The sequence below is a fragment of the Chiloscyllium plagiosum genome, chromosome 11 (genome assembly GCF_004010195.1).
Source record: "Chiloscyllium plagiosum isolate BGI_BamShark_2017 chromosome 11, ASM401019v2, whole genome shotgun sequence".
Lineage (NCBI taxonomy): Eukaryota > Metazoa > Chordata > Chondrichthyes > Orectolobiformes > Hemiscylliidae > Chiloscyllium > Chiloscyllium plagiosum.
Genome location: NC_057720.1, coordinates 26,377,790 through 26,384,001, shown reverse-complemented (window position 1 = coordinate 26,384,001; position 6,212 = coordinate 26,377,790). Strand labels below are relative to the sequence as shown.

Below are 6,212 nucleotides of genomic sequence, written 5' to 3'. Positions count from 1 at the left end.
TGCGGGGTTGTGGGACTATGAGGTTGGAGGCGGTGGATGGGAGATCCCCTGAGGTGATGAGGTTATGGATGGTCTGGGAAATGATGGTTTGGTGGTGGGAGGTGGGGTCATGGTCAAGGGTGCAGTTGGAGGAGGTGTCCGCGAGCTGGCGTTTAGCCTCAGCGGTGTAAAGGTCGGTGCGCCAAACTACTACCGCGCCTCCCTTGTCTGCCGGTTTGATAGTGAGGTTGGAGTTAGAACGGAGGGAATGGAGGGCTGCACGTTCTGAGGATGAGAGGTTGGAATGGCCTGGTTGAAGTCACCAGCTACCGTGAATAAGACATCGGAGAATTTCATCTCCAGAGCATATGTAGCGATGTAAATTTCACCCAGAGCACTCTTCACTTCCACCTGAGATGGTACATAGACTGCTGTCAGGATGGTGGAGGTGAAATTGTGCAACAAGTCAGTCACACAAACAGACCAAAATCCATTTGCTACTAGTTCAAATGCCAAAGTCTAAAATAAATAAGAGTAATGTATATAAATCTTATACTTTACATCACAAAGCTGTCCTTTATCACTTCTAAAATTACTTTTTAAAAAAAATGCCTAGACAGTTGTGTTCACTTTTTGTTAAGAGAGTGTGCTCACAAATGTTTCAGGATCCAATACAGGAAGTAGTACTGTATTTTGGTTTTGCATTATAATCTTGATTGTTAACTTAAGTTCTGAACTCAGGCAGATAATAAGAAATGACTGTAGGAAAAAGAACTCCTTATAACTATCACTACTGCTAACACGCCTATATCAGCCATTTAGTACCAAATATCTGACACAAACTTGCCCATTAGCTTTTAGTGCCCTCTTACTGCCAGCATGATGTGGTTACTTGGGTCAACACAACTGCCAGTATGCTGTGGTCTGGGTAGCATCCTTTTTGTTAACTCACATGATTGATAGTATAAAGGTCTTGTTGTTTATTAACAACACAAACTGTTTACATTACTGTAATATCACAGACTTACATAATCTGGATTCTGAATTTATTAATGTTACTGTAGAGTAAATATACACAACTGACTAACTGAAAGCACTACACTTATTCTATTAAACTTAGAACAAAGCGTGAATGAAATTAATGTTGTGACCTGGAGTCTTTGGTGTTAGTACTGATGAGTTTTTGTTGCCTCATGGAGTGTAATGATATGTACATATATGTACGATGCCAGACCAACAATTAAAGTTTCTGCTGTATCAATGATGTAAAAGGTTTCCGGTGTCCATCCCAAGGAGCAGTATTAACATTAAAGTTGGATAATACCAACACTGTGATGTCATGTATTGTCTGTCTGGTCTTGAATCGATGTGGTAACATCACTACCACTAATGTTCTGGTCTCACACAGAGGGAAGTTGGCTGACAGATCCAAAAATTGAACTAAAGTAGGCTTCCTTTCTGGGACATAAAATGAGTTCCTGTTTTTTCTCATTAATTTTAGATGACCAAAGAACTTTGAGGTCAGTAAAACAATAGTAAACCCCAGGAAATACGAATCATCAAACTTTACATTCTGCATTGAAATGTAATTATTTTTTGGAACTAACTATTTCCACTGGTTTAGTACACTCGTAAAGACACTGTTGTAGTTTCTTAACAAGCTTTTGCTTGGAAGGACCTAGAGGCAATTAATATGAGCAATCTATCTTTGTCTTTTCATATACTTCACTGGTGATTGGTTAAGCTCTTCAATTCGGCTTTTATAAACATGTAGAAGAATTATTAGCTTTGCAGCATTTCTTTGTTTATAAGCTATTCCCCATCATGCTTAGGTGGGAGAGAGAGTTAGTAGCAGATTTCAGACTTTCAGGAAAGGATCGAATCTCATCTGCAACAAATCTGTGATCCACTTTATTGAGATTATCTCCCAAAGGAGGGTGAACTAGACAGTTAGTGTGAGAAGATCAGTTTTCAGGCATGAGAGTGTAATGCTTTTGATAACCACAGAGAGCATTACCTTTAAAAAATTAATGAGGTTATTTAATTTCATTTAAGGGAACGAGTGACTCTGACATATAAATGTTCAATTCCCTAGAGATATGAACTGATCCACCGTGCTAACAGCTGTAGGAAGTTTTATTCCAGAAATCCTGCAGTGCTGGACGCTCCTTCTCAAACACTTAATGGCTAAAGGCACTGTGTAGCACTAAAGCATACTGATCAGGCAAATCAGTTTTAAAATTAAACTTGCAAGTGAAAAACTAAATAAGCTGCAACATTATAGCAATTATCCCACTTCAACTCAGTGTTTCCTATTTTTGATTTTTTTCTGCTCAGTCTGCTACTTTTGCTTGATCGTTTTGATTTTGCCTGTTCCTTTCCCACTCTTCCTTCTTTAACACTGCCATTATTGATTGTGAAGCTAGAAGCCAAACTCCTCAAAAAAGAGTGTTGATTCACCTTAACAAGGTTTCTTCACCTAAATGAGATTGAATGGTGCAAAGATGGCTTCCTTTTTCTGATTTGATTTGACTTATTGTTGTCACATGTAACTGCGTAGAGTGAAAAGTTTTGTTTTGTAAGCAGGCAGATCATAACATTCAAGGACATACAGATCATAGGGTGTTTGTAGACAGAGTGAGGAATACAAGGTTTTGACTGGACAAAGGGGCAGCACAGTGGCTCAATGGTTAGCACTGCTGCCTCACAGCGCCAGGGACTGGATTCGATTCCCGCCTTGGATGACTGTCTGTGTGGAGTTTGCATGTTCTCCCCGTGTCTGCGTGGGTTTTCTCCGGGTACCCCAGTTTCCTCCCAAAGTCCAAACATGTGCAGATTAGGTGAATTGGTCATTCTAAATTGCCCACAAAATACAGAGCATTAGTCAGGGGTAAATATGAGGAATGGGTCTGTGTGGGTTACTCTTCAGAGGGTTGGTGTGGACTAGTTGGGCCAAAGGGCCTGTTTCCACACTGTAGGGAATCTAATCTAATTTTCATAGGAGGTGCACAAAAGCAAGGTCAACATTAGCAAGGAAGTAATAGTTGTTGAACCTGTTGGTGCGTGTGTTGAAGTTTCTGTCTCTTCTGCCAGACGGAAGAGGTTGGAAGAGAGTATTTTCTCGGTGGGAGTGTTCTTTGATGATTTTGGCAGTCTTTCCCTAGCAATGGGAATTGGATGGAGTCCATTGATGGAATGTTGGCTTTCATGATGGTCTGGGCTGTGTAGACAACTTTCCGTAGTTTCTTACGATCCTGGGCAGAGCAATGCAGTCCCAGGCCATGATATGCCCTGATAGCATGAACCATAGAAAGCATCTGTAAAAGCTGGTCCTTATGGACATGTTGAATTTCCTAAGCCAACTGAGGAAGAAGAGGAATTGTAACCCCTTCTTGACTATTGCATTTACGTGGGGGGTCCAGGACAGATTGTTGATTATCGTCACTCTTAGGAGTAACCAAACAAAGAAGCAGTAGCATTAATTCTGTCATGGGTAATAAGATGGTATGATGATGAGCTAGTCGATTGGTTACTCAAGAAAGGTTCTCTTTTTGTGGTTCTGTGGTGGTCAAATTCAAGCACATTGTCCATATAAAAGATTCAGTCAGAAAAAGAAAACAAAATAATTATTCATAGAATATTATTTTATCCCCTTATTCTGGGCATACACATCCATTCTTCTTAAGCTGACTAAAATATGAGATACAGCACTGTTCATAATGCACTGTAATAGGCTTGTCAACAATAATTGCATTTTGAATATTCCAAGTGCTATGCCTTTTTTCAACAATGAATTTTTTAAAGTAAATAATTAGTTATTGTTTCTCTGACTGGAGCATTCTTGTTATATAGAAAAGGAATTTTTTAAGTAATATAAAATACTTCAATATGTAATTAATGGCTTTCATGTCATTATAAATGACTCCTTCAAACCCCCGTTACTTTGAGTCATACTGTGATCATCTGAAGAAAACTATTGAGAGATACCTGCTAATACTGCTTGTACTAGTTCAAAAAAATATTTTTTTCTGCATGAACATTACAATTTCAAAATCTTTTAGCATCTATTTTAGAACAGTGCAATAATACTAAATGATGCAAAGACGTTAATTGCATATAATTGGCTAAGTGACAGGTTTGTTAAGAGAAACCATTGTTATTGGCTCATAGTCCATCAGAGTGTACTAGTAACATTTTAAATACCTATTTACATCAGAAATGCTGTCATATTCAAAAAGTGTTTTAAAATTATGAAACGTAGAGCCTCAATTTTATCAATGCTAATAACATTTGCTTAAAATGTGATTTGCAACATTTTCAAAAGAGTTCCATGATATTAAAATGACAGCTCTTACTTCTGGTAATTAGTTTTGCCCTGTAATAATTAGCCAAGACAATGTTTTTCACTTCCGACACAGCAGTCACATAGCAATGTGTTCATCCTACACTGGACTGGCTGAAGTGACACAAACATCACAATGGTCTTTCAAACTTGGAGTAGTAAAGTTCTCATTGCCGCTGAGTTTTTTTTAAAAAAGAGTCTAGTGGCCAATCTCATTCCTTGAATAGATTCCTGTAAAATGTCAGAGATAATGGTTGATAAGCTTGTGTGAAGAACACATATCCATTCTTCAATGTACTCCCTCTCTAGCAATGCAACCAGCTGAAAAAGTGACAGAACATTCTGTGATGATTGTCACAGTCTGTCCCTCCTATGTATTGGGATGCAATCTGGAACACTGGAATATAGACAATAACAGATAAACAGAGAGGTGAATTAAAATATTAGTACTTGCACGAACCTTCTGTATTCTGGTTGTGGCTTTATGCTGTCAATCATCAATATTTTCACTTGCAACACTAGATAAAGATTCATGAATAAAATGGACTAAAGGCTCCTCACAATAAGGATGGAAGTATTCACCAAATTCAGTCTGCACAATATGCTTAGGTAGATAACAGGTTTTCATTATTCCTGTCAAAGGATTACACATGACTATTCTGTGAATTGAAAATGAAATGGAAGAATAGAAGTCGATGGAATGTCATTAATGTCTCCATTGTAGTTATAAAGTTGCTTATTGCAGATGGGGCCTAGTTTAGTTGATTAAATAAGACACATGCCTTCTATCTTCCAGCAAGACACTGTTGTGTACGTGATATTAACTGGTGCTTTTAGGTTTAAGTTAGTTCATTGTGAAAAACAGAAGAAAATTCTTTGCCGTTGACATTATAATTTGGAGATTTTCAACAACGTTACTTTTAAAATTTAGTTGTTGAGCCATATCCATTTAAAAAAAAATATGGGATTCTAGTCTTTTTTCTACATGAACAGTACATTATTTATCCCAGAAACTGACTTACTTGGTGCTATGAGGCTGCTGCAAAGGCCATATAAACACACAGCTTTGAGGAAACATTGATCATAAAATTAAATCATTGGTCACCAGCACACACACACTTAAAGCACTGGTGGGTACTTTGTCTCTCAGGTGCTTTCATGTATTATCCCAATTTAAAAGATTGGGGCAAAATGTTTGAACTAAACAGTGGAAGTAGAACTCAGGAAAATCCATAACGCATTTGAATAATTCTAGCCCATAATTTGAAAGGCAGCCCTGGAAGGTAGTTGAAGGTATAGTCGGATATCTGGATGTAAATGGTGGGAGCTGAGAGTCAGGGAGTACTGCTTAGGATTGTTAGGGCTATTGTGCAATGAACAATGTAAGAGATTAACAGTGTGATAGACAGGAAATGTAAGGATGCCTTCACTAACTTTGATCTCCTTGCTAAATTCATCAGACATCTTCTGCCATTTCTGCCAGCTCCCTCGATCCAGCGTCTTGTAGTACACTCCCCACTCTATCTGCTCTTGTTTACTTCTGACAGTGATCCTTGAGAGTCTCCTACTTAGACATAGAAAAATACAGCACAGAACAGGCCCTTCGGCCCACGATGTTGTGCCAAACATTTGTCCTAGCTTAAGCACCCATCCATGTACCTATCCAATTGCCGCTTAAAGGTCACCAAAGATTCTGACTCTACCACTCCCACAGGGAGCGCATTCCATGCCACCACCACTCTCTGGGTAAAGAACCCACCCCTGACATCTCCCCTATACCTTCCACCCTTCACCTTAAATTTATGTTCCCTTGTAACACTCTGTTGCACCCGGGGAAAAAGTTTCTGACTGTCTACTCTATCTATTCCTCTGATCATCTTATAAACCTCTA

General features: G+C 38.6%; 1 long non-coding RNA gene across 2 annotated transcripts in view; it reads right to left on the bottom strand.

Moving 5' to 3' along the window:
* Positions 1 to 4,511: 4,511 nt before the first annotated feature.
* LOC122554750 overlaps positions 4,512 to 6,212 on the bottom strand; it is a 6,270-nt gene continuing 4,569 nt past the window's right edge. For both annotated transcript variants that reach the window (XR_006313063.1, XR_006313062.1), the window contains exon 2: positions 4,512 to 4,552. This is a non-coding gene — a long non-coding RNA (uncharacterized LOC122554750). The remainder of the gene's footprint in view (positions 4,553 to 6,212) is intronic.